A 14,869-nucleotide genomic window follows, 5' to 3' on the forward strand; every position below is an offset into this window, starting at 1 on the left:
TACACGAGGCACCTTCCGATGAGAAAGAGATACAGAAACGCGAGGAGACGCTGGCACTGGAGGCCTTGGAGCGTAGCCTGGAGCTTGAGCAGCTGGAGGTGAGGGAGCGCCAGGTAGCAGCGGCTGAGGATGACGTCACCGCACGGGAGGCCAAGATCCAGGAAGAGGTCGACTGGAGTGTTTTGAAGGCTCAGGCAGCTTTCACTAACGAGTATCGCCTGAAGTTGGAGCTTCTGGAGGCCGAGGTCACTGGCAGGACCGCCGCCCTGAGGACAAAGCTGGACGAGGCGGAGCAGCATGAGAGGGCGCCAAGGAAACTCATGCCTCTGTCCAAGCCGACTTCACTACAAAAAAGACACATCCATGACATTTTGGGCCGAACGGATTTTTTTCTATCATGCTTATGACACTTCTATGATGATAATTGTGACAAAACCCAGTATCATCATAGATGTGGTGGGCTCCTACTTCGGTGACAAAAATCATGACAGAAAATGGGCTTTTTGTCCTAGGCGGGCCAGAGACGCTGTCAGATCGTGGGTTCCGGCAAAACCCTCCAGGTTTGAACTCTGGGGTGCGCACGAAGAGCTCCCCCTACCGATCCACGTCCTAGCTTTATTAAGATCTTACGGGCTAACTCGACGGACTCGTAACACAAAGGACACAAGATTTATACTGGTTCGGGCCACCATTGTGGTGTAATATGCTACTCTAGTGTGTGGTGGTGGATTGCCTCTTGGGCTGAGGATGAACAGTACAAGGGGAAGAACAGCCTCCTAAGGAGTGGTGTTCTTGTGCTCGGTGAACTTGTGGTTGTTCTGGTCTCTCTCGATCTGCCGGATCCCCCTAGCTATGGTGGTGGCTAGTCCTATTTATAGAGGCCCTCGTCCTCTCCCCAAATATTGAGCGGGAAGGGAGCCAACAACGGCCAATTTGTAAGGGGACAACTAGTTCAACTTATCCTGACAAAAGCAATCTTCGCCTGCCAAAGGCTCTGGTGGTGGCGCTGTCTTGGGCTCTGTCGGCGTCAAAACTGGCAGATCTCGGGTAGGGGGTCCCGAACTGTGCGTCTAAGGTGGTTGGTAACATGAGGCAGGGGACACGATGTTTTACCCAGGTTCGGGACCTCTTGATGGAGGTAAAACCCTACGTCCTGCTTGATTATTCTTGATAATATGAGTAGTACAAGAGTTGATCTACCACGAGATCAGAGAGGCTAAACCCTAGAAGCTAGCCTATGGTATGATTGTTGTATATGATCTATCGACTAGCCTGGCCTCGGTTTATATAATGCACCAGAGGCCTAGGATAACAAGAGTCCTAGGCGAATACGCCGTTGGGGAGGAGTCCTTGTCTTGATCGCCAAGTCTTGTGGAATCTTCTATGTATGCGGCAGCTGTCCGGACTGGCCCATGAGTATACGGCCATGGGAGTCCTCGACCCAATCTAACAGATCGGGAGATGACGTGGTGAGTACCCCCTAGTCCAGGACACCGTCAGTAGCCCCCTGAACCGGTCTTCAAGTTAGGGACGCTCCTCGATTCTTCCGAACTGTTCTTCATCTTCGGTTGTCGGTCTTGAAAACTGGTTCAACAAATCTTATCATCTTCGATCTTGAGGATCGCCAAAATGCATTCGACGAGTTTACACGTCGGGTATCCGAGGAGCCCCTTTAAGTTTCTAGCCTTTATCAATGCCTTGTTATTTTTATGCCACACCTTGGGTTTGAAGTTGTTCCCGGGAGGCAATGACCTCTTGCGTATGAGTTCTAACGACGGACTGCATTCGAGGTATTTTCTGCAGCTGAGCACCAATGTCGGACTGCTTTTGAGCTCTAACGCCGAAATGTATCCGAGCTCCAACACCGAAATATATCCGAGCTCCGCCGGACTGTGTCCAAGCTCCAACACCGGACTATATCCGAGGTGTCATATCACCTGGGTTCAAAAAAGTTGAAGGAGTTTAGCCGAGCTTAATGCCGGAAATGCCCTCTATGGAGCCAGCGACTAGCGCCCGAGCTTTATGCCGGACTGCTTCCGAGGTGGTGCACCACCCCGACTGTGGGCCGATTTTCTGTCAATATTTTTGATTGGTGCAATTTATTCTCTGCCGAGATATATAGCCGTTAGCCCTCAAGGTATGTATCGGTTTAAAACCCGAGATGCACCTGAAGGATGACGTAAGACCGCTGATCCCAGTAGCCGCTGAGACTCAGGTTGATTTGCAAAATCGGCCTGAGGGTCAAGTCCTAGCTCGGCAGAATACTTCGGGACAAAAAAAGCGGCGTGCTCAGTCCTCGAGACTCAGGTTGGGTGCAGCCGACCAACCTAAGGTTGAAAATCTCCTCGGCAACTGTATTGCACTTAAAATTTTCTACATTGGACAGGCAATGCAGTAGCCCCTGAGACACTGGTCGGGTGGCAACACCGGATCAGGGGATCGATGTGCCCCTTTAATATTTTTAAATAATAAGCCCAAAGCCCAGTAGCCCCCGAGCCTTAATGCGGGCACGGGTGGCCGAATTAAGGATCGATATCCATATTAAAATAACAAATTATGTGTAATGACTATGTATCCAAGTACTTTACGTCATTTAATGCTCGAATCCGCATTGTACAAAACTTTGTTGACCGACCATCGGCTTCCACCTCCTCGGCCAGTAGCCGAGGAGTGTTTGTCTTACTTTATAAAGCCTTTATGAGGGCAAAGATTTACGACAAATAAGGCAATCTGGCCATACGGTTTTATAAACAAAGGTACGCAGAGAGATATGTTATATTACTATTTAACATAAGAAATGTCTTCCAAAGAAAATAGTCCCGCTATCGATCCCTTTCTTTGGGTTGTCATGCTAAGCATGATCATTAAACCTCAGCTCTACTGTAAGAGCAAAGTATTGAGGATTTTAGTTTGGGAGGCCAGTTACTAGACCCCGGTAGTGTTCGGCGACAATCGAGGTCAAGCCATAAACACTTCGGCCAATGTTACGATTGTCCCTTCATTTAATATAGTCATCGGATTGCTAACCAGTTTACGCCTATTGTGACAGTCAGTTTTTTGGCTTTCTCCACTGAGGTGCTTGACCATGCGAGCTGGAAGCACAGTCGCATTGGTTCTCCCTTTGCACACCTAGCCGAACAAAGCAGAACGTAGGAGGCAAGCACAGGAGCCGGACAACCCAACTATTGACTGAAGACACAATTCAAAACCAATGCATATATAGTAATATCCGAGAATGTTTTTGCCGGATCCCTAAAGGGGTCCGGCGTTGCACTACGAGACTAATGTTGGAAACGCACAAATAGTTCAAAAGTGCCAAAAAGCTTGGAAAACCAAAAAAACGTCAGTAAAAACATGACGTCCGAACAAGATCAAGTGTTCGGTGCCAATCCGAAAATTGGAAGAGAAAGAAAAATTTGTGCTTCTGTCGTGTTTTGACAACGACCAAGAAGAAAACACATTTACAACTCATATATAAATTTTAAGAGCCCCCAAGTGACTTGGGTAAGAATTTTATGTATAATGATTGTATGTACCGAAGTACTTGTATCATATTTGTGTTCACCCGAACTTTACACGCGTCTTAACCGACCGTCGGCTTCTCCCTATTCGGCCAAGGGCCGAAAAGTGTCATGTACTCCGCCTTTCAAGAGTATCGATGGTGTTTCCGATGACCAGGCAATCAGGCCATAAGGCTGTAACAGACAAAGCGCACTCAGGGAACTTATGCTATGTTACTAACAAAGTGTAAGAAGCATCTTCAAAGAAAATAGTACCCCCACCAATACCTTTCTTCGGTGCTCATTATTACTATGAGACTTGTGCAATAGATTTTTTGTACTCATGAGTTCCGTTGTGTGCCGACCATGATTGAAAACAATAAGAGCGCTAGCTTTCGGCTTCACCCAGTCTGAGGTCAGAGCTCGGATGACCCGGTCGTTACAATCACAGAGGTGCTCTCTTTACTCCCTAGCCGAACAATCGGGAATGTAGGGGTAAGCACAGGAGCCAGGCAACCCAGCTTGCAAATCGCTTATGTCAATATGGTGCATATTGTGGCATAATACACGAACAAGGAACGAAGTCGTACAAGTATAATCATATGCAAGAGGAAAAGCTCCGTCAAGGGAGCCCCCAAATAAACGGTGTATTTGAATTTGCACATCACAAACAAAGTTTTGACAAGGAGATTTTTTACAAGCAACTTTTTTCCAAAAAAGTATAATGCTTGGTCGAACCGAACACAAGTTAAAAATTAAAACTTTGAGCATGAAAGCGACTTAGCTGGTTAATGTGTTCCGCATTGATGACGCGGTCTGAGCTTGATGCGGGACAAGGTCCCATCCCCCATGCCGGTCAATGCAGAGCGGCAGAGTGATGCCGAAGTCCCCGGCATGGGGTAATGAAGTGTTGACGAAGCCCCCTGTCTAGACGAGGTGGCGTGGTATGTCAGTACGCCGAGTTGACGATACTGCCCAACCCGGATCATTTTCCTGTGCACAAAAAATAGTGCAAACGGAGATAATAATAATAACGATAATAAAAAAATGTTGCATAATAAATAATTTATGCAAAGTCAGTAATAAAAGAAATATGGCCTGGCGCCGAAGTCAATGTCGATGCAGGGCGTCAGCGTGATGCAGTAAAGGCGTGGCAAAGCCTGAATTCACAGGTCGGTCCGAGTTCCGAATGCGGCATTCGCCGGACTATGTACGGAGACTGGCCGAACCACCATGCGGCCGTCTTTAATGCGGCCACCATTTGATAGACCTGTGTACATATGATGGACAAGCCAGCGTAATAATTCCTTGGGAAAAATGGACCCAAACAAGCAAAAAATACTGGGATTAATAGCACCTAGTTTATTTGTTGTAGCAATCCGAAGGAAGGTGATTCCCAAAATTGGGACTCGATCCACACACTCATTGCCTAATGGGCGATAAAATCACGACATGACAATGCTGGCAAAGGTTGGCTCACCAAGGCAAAGCCCTCGGTCCAGCTAACGTGACGGAGCTCGTCGACTAGTGACGCCGAAGTGTCCGGAGTAGGTTGATGAAGAGATGGCGAAGCCCCCGGTCCAGCCGAGATGTCGAAGCCTCGATGTCAGCTAATGAGTCGAAGTAGGTCGGCGTGATGGACACCAGCTTGAAGATGTAATAGTGCAGCCCTGCCGATGCAGGTCGTGACGTGGTCGATACTGGCTTGATGAAGCGACCGTGCGGCGATGCCGGCATGCCCGCTCTGTGTAATCCGTGGGGCAGCGATGTTGGTGATGATTTATCCTTCGCGATCCCGGACTCTTGTTCGGCTTGCCGAGATGATGATCCGAAGAAGTTGAGCTAGGCTCAACAAAGTAACGACGTGTCTACCGCAGGTCGGCAGCCGTGGAGAAATATTACCGGACATATGTAGAAACTCTCAATGAAAGCACCAATGTCGGTGTCAAAACCGGTGGATCTCGGGTAGGGGGTCCTGAACTGTGCGTCTAAGGCGGATGGTAACAGGAGGCAGGGGACACGATGTTTTACCCAGGTTCGGGCCCTGTTGATGGAGGTAAAACCCTATGTCCTGCTTGATTATTCTTGATAATATGAGTAGTACAAGAGTTGATCTACCACGAGATCAGAGAGGCTAAACCCTAGAAGCTAGCCTATGGTATGATTCTTGTATATGATCTATCAACTAGCCTGGCCTCGGTTTATATAATGCACCAGAGGCCTAGGATAACAAGAGTCCTAGCCGAATACGCCGGTGGGGAGGAGTCCTTGTCTTGATTGCCAAGTCTTGTGAAATCTTCTATGTATGCAGCAGTTGTCCGGACTGGCCCATGAGCATACGGTCATGGGGGTCCTCGGCCAAATCTAACAGATCGGGAGATGACGTGGTGAGTACCCCCCTAGTCCAGGACACCGTCAGGCTCCACGGTGACCTCCGTCTTGCCGTCCTTCTGGTCTTGGTCTCGTTGCACCGATATGGAAACCTTTGCTTGACGCCTCGGTACTCTGCGTCTGCGCTTGCTTCCTTAGTACTAAATAGGAAACAATGACACTTTGCGCGTTGGCGCCCGCCTGGCGCCCACCTGACCTCGATCGTCATGGCTCACGTCATCGGAACCTCGTGAGGTTTGCCTGGCCATGACCTCTCCGCCCCTCGTGAGCCAGCCTGGTGAGGCTGCCCATGGGGAGGTCTTGTGCCCATGCTGGTGAAGATGGGCCGTACGGGCCTGCTCGCAGAGCCACGCCATGGGCCGCAGGCAGGCAAGTCTGGGAACCCCCGTTCCCAGAATGTCGACAGTATCCCCCGGGCCCAAGGCGCGCTCGGGCTTGGCTTCGAGGCGAAGCCAAAGGGGCAATTGCGCAGCGCCGCGGGCCCCAATAGCCCGCGGCCTTGGTCGACGCGTGGTAGTTGATTGGACGTGGGCGTCTCCGCTTCCCCACGCTGCCTCAGCAACTGCCCAACTATCAGAAAGGTTGGCGTAGATAGCGCTTGCCTTCACTGCTTCCTTTCGCCTTGCTCAGATCCCCTTTCTTGCACCCTGCCTCCCAAATCTCCAGATCTACTCCCATCCTTCCCCCACCGGCAACCAATGGTGCCCCGGAGGGTCAAGCCCGCCTCGTCGCCGACTTGGTACGAGCCACCTCTCGATGCGCCCAACGTTTTGGAGAAGAACCTCACCGCCACACGCTTGCTGACGGTGGGGGAATGCAACGAGAAGGGGAAGAGTGGACTCCGAGCCGGCTCCGACGTGCCTGAGCCCGAGGGAAGCACCTTCTACCCCTTCTTCACAAGCAGCATCTCCGCTGGGCTGGTTCCCCCTTCTCTGACTTATTTTATGAGGTCCTTGATCGCTACAGGCTGCAGGCGCTGCATCTTCATCCCAACTCTATCCTTCTCTTGTCGATCTTCGCCTACTACTACAAGGCATACCTCGGTGTGATGCCGTTCATGGCCCTTCTGCGCCACTTCTTCTTCCTCCGCGCCAAGGAGGGTCACCCCTCCAGGTGTGTCAATTTAATCGCGGCCAGCAAGGCCAACTCGATCTTGAAGACGGGGAAGGAAGCTGATGGCTTCCGGAGCAAGTGGGCCATGATGGATGCTAAATGCATCCACCCACGCTTGACACTGCCGACGGAGAGGCCCTAGTCTGACAAGGGGTGGTCCTGCGTGAAGCTCACTGACGAGCGGGCGACGTTGGTGCTGGAGCAGATGAAGTCCGACCTGAAGCCGGGCAACGCGAAGGCAGCAAAGATTACAGGGGCGATGTTGCTGAGGGAATTCCTGATGCTGCGCGTGGCCCCGCTTCAAGCCCGCACACGCCCCTTGTGGGAGCTCAAGGACAAAGAGGACAAGGTTCTCTTGAGCTCGAAGGCCATGTCTAGCGAGGAGCTGATGGCAGCTCTCCGCCTCCTGGTTGGGGACGACCATGAGTATCCGTCGAGTGTCTTCACTCCCTTGTTCCGCCACAAGGACGGGGCGCTGGTCGTGTCCTCCAGGCCGACCTTTGACGGGCGCGGACTGGTGCCACCGGTGCTCACCGGGGCCCCTGCGGCGCCGACTTGGAGCAGTCTTCCGGTGAGTCCCGCATGGAGGAACAAGAGGAGGAGGAAGACTCGGAGGTGGCCCCCGAAGGGACGGGGGAGACTGATACGTCTCCAACATATCTATAATTTTTGATTGCTTCATGCTATATTATCTTCTATTTTGGACATTATTGAGCTTTATTATCCACTTTTATATTATTTTTGGGACTAACCTATTAACCGGAGGCCCAACCCAGAACTGCTGTTTTTTTGCCTATTTTAGGGTTTCGAAGAAAAGGAATACCAAACGGAGTCCAAATGGAATGAAACCTTCGGGAATGTGATTTTTGGAACGAACAAGATCCAGGAGACTTGGACCCTACGTCAAGCAACCAATAGGGAGGCGATGAGGTAGGGGGTGCGCCTACCCCCCAGGCATGCTCTCCACCCTCGTGGGCCCCCTGTTGCTCCACCGACGTACTTCTTCCTCCTATATATACCTACGTACCCCCAAACGATCAGATACGGAGCCAAAACCCTAATTCCACCGCCGTAACTTTCTATATCCACGAGATCCCATCTTGGGGCCTGTTCCGGAGCTCCGCCGGAGGGGGCATCGATCACGGAGGGCTTCTACATCAACACCATAGCCTCTCCGATGAAGTGTGAGTAGTTTACCTCGGACCTTCGGGTCCATAGTTATTAGCTAGATGGCTTCTTCTCTCTTTTTGGATCTCAATACAAAGTTCTCCCCCTCTCTTGTGGATATCTATTCAATGTAATCTTCTTTTCCGGTGTGTTTGTTGAGACCGATGAATTGTTGGTTTATGATCAAGTTTATCTATGAACAAATTTGAATCTTCTCTGAATTCTTTTATGTATGATTGGTTATCTTTGCAAGTCTCTTCGAATTATCAGTTTGGTTTGGCCTACTAGATTGATCTTTCTTGCAATGGGAGAAGTGCTTAGCTTTGGATTCAATCTTGCGGTGTTATTTCCCTATGACAGTAGGGGCAGCAAGGCACGTATTGTATTGTTGCCATCGAGGATAACAAGATGGGGTTTTCATCATATTGCATGAGTTTATCCCTCTACATCATGTCATCTTGCTTAAGGCGTTACTCTGTTCTTATGAACTTAATACTCTAGATGCATGCTGGATAGCGGTCGATGTGTGGAGTAATAGTAGTAGATGCAGGCAGGAGTCGGTCTACTTGTCTTGGATGTGATGCCTATATACATGATCATACCTAGATATTCTCATAACTATGCTCAATTCATTCAATTGCTCAACAGTAATTTGTTCACCCGTCGTAAAATACTTATGCTCTTGAGAGAAGCCACTAGTGAAACATATGGCCCCCGGGTCTATCTTCATCATATTAATCTTCCAATACTTAGTTATTTTCATTGCTTTTATTTTACTTTGCATCTTTATCATAAAAATACCAAAAATATTATCTTATCATATCTATCAGATCGCACTCTCGTAGGTGACCGTGTAGGGATTGACAACCCCTTATCGCGTTGGTTGAGGGGATTTATTTGTTTTGTGTAGGTGCGAGGGACTCGTGCGTAGCCTCCTACTGGATTGATACCTTGGTTCTCAAAAACTGAGGGAAATACTTACGCTACTTTGCTGCACCACCCTTTCCTCTTCAAGGGAAAACCAACGCAAGTGCTCAAGAGGTAGCAAGAAGGATTTCTTGCACCGTTGTCGGGGAGGTTCGCGCAAGTCAAGATTGGACTCTCGACAACGAGCCATTTCTGGCACCGTTGCGGGGGAGGTCTACGCAAAAGTCAACATACCAAGTACCCATCACAAACCCCTATCTCCTGCATTACATTATTTGACATTTGCCTCTCGTTTTCCTCTCCCCCACTTCACCCTTGCCGTTTTATTCGCCCTCTCTCTCTCTCTATCCTCCCTCTCTTCCTCTATTTGCCTCTTTTTGCCCGTTTCTTGTTTGCTTTTGTCTTGGATTGCTTGCTTGTCACGATGGCTCAAGATAACACTAAATTGTGTGAATTTACCAATACCAACAACAATGATTTTATTAGCACTCCGATTAATCCTCTTATCGATGCGGATTCTTGTAAAATTAATGTTGCCTTGCTGAATCATGTCATGAAAGATCCGTTTTCCAGCCTTCCTAGTGAAGATGCCGCTACCCATCTAAATAGCTTCGTTGATTTGTGTGATATGCAAAAGAAGAAAGATGTGGATAATTATATAGTTAAATTGAAGCTATTTCCTTTTTCGCTTAGAGATCATGCTAAAGCTTGGTTTTCGTTGTCAGGACCCCGACTCAATGCCACATCGATCTAGCATGTAACACCTCATATCACTTTGCGGTCTCACGCACGGTATTTCCACGGGTGTCGCCTTACCTTTGCCCGGGACCGTTTGCGCCTTTTGGCACACGTATATGACAGTGTCGCTAGCATCCATATGATAAGGAGCCCGGGCTGACATGGCTAGTCGTAAACCCAAAGTGGCACAGACTTACAGGGACAGACATCCATGACCCAGCATCGAACGTGTCGGTCATCAGCGAGTGAATCCAGGCTGTAGCACTGGGCTAGCAGGACTCCGGTGAACCGGGCTGTAGCAGGCTAACAGGACTCCGATATTCATCGCGTGACATTTCCCCGAAGGGACAGACACAGGAACGAAGAAGGACACATGCCGGCCAGCCTAAGTGTTCCGGAGCAGTAGCAAGCTACCATGGCTCGGTGGAAACACTAGGAGACATTTCCCGGTAAGAGAGGCTACTAAGGATAAACAACTAGATAGTCAGATCCCACACATACCAAGCATTTCAATAACATACACACAATATGCTCGATATGTGCAAACACAACATGGCATCACAACATGACTCTACGACTCAAGTAATTTATTCAATAGGCTCCGAGGAGCGAGATATTACAAACATGGGTCTCATGACCCAACAATCAGAGCATACAAGTCAAAGCACAAGCGGAAGCTATCATGTCTGGGTACAGACATCTATAAATGAAAAAGGCTGAGAAGCCTGACTATCTATCAGATCCTGCCGAGGGCACAAGATCGTAGCTGAGGTAACAAGCTAAACATCGAAGTCCACGTGGAACTACTAGTGAGACTGAAGTCCCTCTGCAAAAACATAAAATAGGCAAACGTGAGTACAAATGTACCCAGCAAGACTTACATCAGAACTAACTACATATGCATCATCTTCAACAAGGGGATGGTGGGGTTTAACTGCAGCAAGCCAGCTTTGACTCGGTGGCTATCCTGAACTACGACTGCAATGTAACTCTTTTGAGGTGGCGCACACGAGTCCACATATTGACCATATCAATACACCACTATGGATCCGCTCCTGTCTCCCTACGAGAACGCCATCCATAGCACTCACACTTATCTTGCGCATTTTAAAGTATCCACTTTCACTTGTCTATGAACTGATATAAGCAATCCAGAAGTCCTTTTCCGCGGACACGGCTATTCGAATAGTTGATGTTAACCCTGCAGGGGTGTACTTCTTCATACATGTTTCCACCACTTAGCGTCTGCACACGACATGTGCTCGGCAGACTTCAAGCGAAAGCCGACGTGGGTGTAGACCACGACCTACCTAAACACTCAAGTCTCTAGTCCAGGTTTATCGCCTATTCGGGTTCCATCCATGAGGAGATCCGGCCGGAGTTTCGCTCACAGCCCCAAACGATGTGAACAGGGTTCCCGAGATACCAAACGGGCATCCGGTACACCATGCCACGTACCTACCGCATCACAGCCCACCCCTACGGTCAGCGCTGTCCACGGCCTCCAGTAAGCTACAAACACCAGAAACTAATTGCAACTCCTGGACAGAGGACGAGGGTGAATAAGAAGTCGAGCGGGGTCATATTTCAGGGCCCAATGTATGGTAGTAGCTGAATCATGGATCACAAACACAGAACTCAGTTCCTAAGGACGGCTTCAATGAGACAACCCACCATGTACTCCTACATGGCCTCTCACCGCTACCTTTACCAAATCGTGTTCACCACTTAGCTCACACACAGTAGGACATGTTCACACACCTCTGATTCATCCCCGATGAATCAGACCTGACTCGACTCTAAGCAGTAGCAGGCATGACAAACAAGCATGAATGAGTAGGCACAACAGGGCTCAAACAACTCCTACTCATGCTAGTGGGTTTCATCTATTTACTATGGCAATGACAGGTCATGCAAAGGATAAAGGGGTTCAGCTACCGCAGCAAGTAACAGATGAATCGATGTTGTCCTAATGCAGTAAAAGAGAGCAGGAGCGAGAGAGTAGGATTGTATCAGAATGAACAAGGGGGTTTTGCTTGCCTGGCACTTCTGAAGATAATATAGCTCTTCATCGGTGTCATCGATCACATCGTCGGTACACGTCTATCGAGAGGGGACAAATACCGGCAATACAGAAAAAAACACGATCAATGCAATGCACAATATGATGCATGCTATGACATGGCAATATGAATGTGTTTTGGGCTAATGCACCTAAAACCAGATTAAATGAAGTTGGTTTGAATCCAAGATTCAAATTCAAACTCCATATGTGGTTATTTAAATGCCCTTTAATTGATTTGTGCTAAACAGCAGCTATAAGTTGTTCTAACATGCATGAAAATGGTACAGATGGATTCCTTGAATTTTTCTGATAATTTTTCATATATAAATTATTTAATTTGGAGTTACGGTTAATTTTCTATGATTTATTGAAGTTTTAGCTATTTTCTGGAATTTTCTGATTATTTATAAAATAAACTAAATTCCAGAAAATGAATATTGCGTCAGCATGACCTCACCCTGACGTCATCAGGTCAACAGGGCGGTCCAGGTCAAACCTGACGTGTGGGGTCCACACGTCAGTGACACGGGTTAAACAGGGGGGGTTTAGTTTAGCTTAATTAAAGATTAGGGCACTAGGGCCCACATGTCAGTGTCAGCAGGGGGTAATTAAATTAAAATAAACTAAACTAATTAACAGGGGGGCTGGCCCCACCTGTCATCGACCCAGGGGGGGTTCCGCCGTGGTCAAGTGGGTCAACCCACCGGCGGCTTGACACCGGCGAGGCCAGCCGCGGTGGCGAGCCTCGGGTTTTGCCCACAGGGCTCGGTTTGGCGTGCGGAGCACAACTTCGGGATGCGGACGCTCGTCCGCATCCAACTGTGGTGGTGGCGCGGCCGGGAAGTGGCCGGAGTGGTGCCGGCGACGAGCTCGGCGGCGGCCGAAGCTCGGGTGCAAGTGGGGATGGGGCTGCGGTGCGCAAACGAGCGCGGCGAGGTGCCACGGAGGCTCTATGCGATGCGGGGAGCGCGTTGGGCGCATGCCCGGGACCAAATGGTCACCGGAGCTACGCCGACGTTGAGCTCAGGCGGCGGCGCGTTTCGGCCATAAAGGGGGCGACGGCTACGGCGATCAAATGAAGCGGGGAAGAGGGGGAAAGGGTGGAGGAGCTCACAGCGATCACGAAGAGGGGCTCGGCTTGCTCGGGAACGGCCGGAGTTCCACGAATTTGGGCGACGGCGACCGGCGGGTCCGAGGTAGGAGATGAGCCCGGAGAGGATGTTCGGGGCTTCCGGAGGGGCGTGGCTCGGTGGAAGAGGAGGAGGGGGTCAAGGCGGAGCCTTTGGGCGCATCGGCGGGGCTAGGGGTGGCCGGTGGCCACGGGTACGGCGACGATGACAGCGAGCTCCGCTCGGTGGTGTGCGCGAGAGGGGAGCAGAGGAGGGGATGGGGTCCAGGGGGAGAGAGGAGAGGTGCAGGGGGCGAGGGGGAGTGCGTGGCACTCGCAGGCGCGTCGGGGCGGCGGTGGGAAGCAGGAGGTGGCCGGGGCGCGTGGCCGCGCGCGCCGGGCGCGTGCCCGTCCTCCTGGCAGGGAGGAAGACGACAGGGGAGGAGAGGTGGGCTGGGCGACCAGTGTTGGGCCGCCAGATGGTTTGGGCCGGGTGGGCTGACAGGTAACTTCCTTCTCTCTCTCTGTCTTTTATTTTAATTACTGTTTTCTATTTCTGCAATTTGTTTTTGGATTTGATTTAAAATATCAAATCATTTTATAAAATCCTGGAAATAATTATGGGTGCTTTCTGAATTATTTCAGTGACCCTTAACAATTTCCAACATTTATTTGAACATTTAAATTATTTATATTATTCAAATGCCCAAAGTCAAATACAATATGGTTTATTCAAAAAATCCAAAAATGTCTTGGAAAAATATCCATCATCTCTGGATATGGTTTTCACCCTTTTCCAGTGATCATGAACATTTTTGCAAACCAATTTGGGTTCTTTGAAAATATTTTTGAAGTTGAACCTATTTGCAATGCTTTGGTGCTAGGGCTTGGTCATCCCCATTTCAAATTTCATACAATTTAAACATGTTGCACACATGAAGCTAGCCTAGAGCATTACTAGAAGCTAGGGATGTGACAACTCACCCCCACTAAACAAGAATCTCGTCTCGAGATTCAAGCGTAGGGTAAGGTGAAGGGGAAACGCAAACTAGTATAATCTTCACTATCCAGGGTGCACTTCAGTTGAACGTTGATTCATTCACCATCATTGCCTTGAAGTCTTGCCTTGAAAAACCCTGTCAACATGACATGGAGGAAAGAAGGAGACTCTAGAAGGGTCGATCTTCTCGAAGATCGAACAACTCACGATTAACTCACGGAATGAGACATAGCAACATCTCTCGAGCTGAGAGGCGAAGCACACATCCATAGGAATGGAGTGAGGCAGATGACGAAGGTTCACTAGGTAGACCACAATTCCACACCTAAGAAGGTGGTAAACGATTGTCAACGTAGCGAGGAATTGAGTGGCCATGATACCACGACGAAACATCGCTGGAGGAGGGTGATTCGTAGATTATTACCTTAAGTGGCAAAAAGAATTACTTTTGATTCAGAGATCATTGAAACTCTTTAAACCAGCCTAAGGCAATTCTCGAGCGATCGTTTGGAGGGGGTCGGTAGAATGGCATACTCGGACTTGGATGATGTGGATTACCTTGTTGAAGACAACATAATGGATGATTTTGCTTATCACCGGAAATGGAAGAGACCCATGGTAGAATGGCACATTGGCGGTGCAGGCTGGGAACAAAATGCAAATGATGGGAATGATTCTGGTAACTAGGGAAGAACCCAACAATAGAGAGTGGATTCACTATTTGAAAAGATCATAGCATTGCCGAGGAAACTGAGAGCAAACCCAGTTAGTGCCGAGGATAACACGTAGCGCTTGTGCGTGCTCTCAAGAACTTGAGCATTTCCACAATCATCAAGATTCTACCAATATCCGTGTCAAGG

The sequence above is a fragment of the Triticum dicoccoides genome, chromosome 6A (genome assembly GCF_002162155.2).
Source record: "Triticum dicoccoides isolate Atlit2015 ecotype Zavitan chromosome 6A, WEW_v2.0, whole genome shotgun sequence".
Classification (NCBI taxonomy): domain Eukaryota; kingdom Viridiplantae; phylum Streptophyta; class Magnoliopsida; order Poales; family Poaceae; genus Triticum; species Triticum dicoccoides.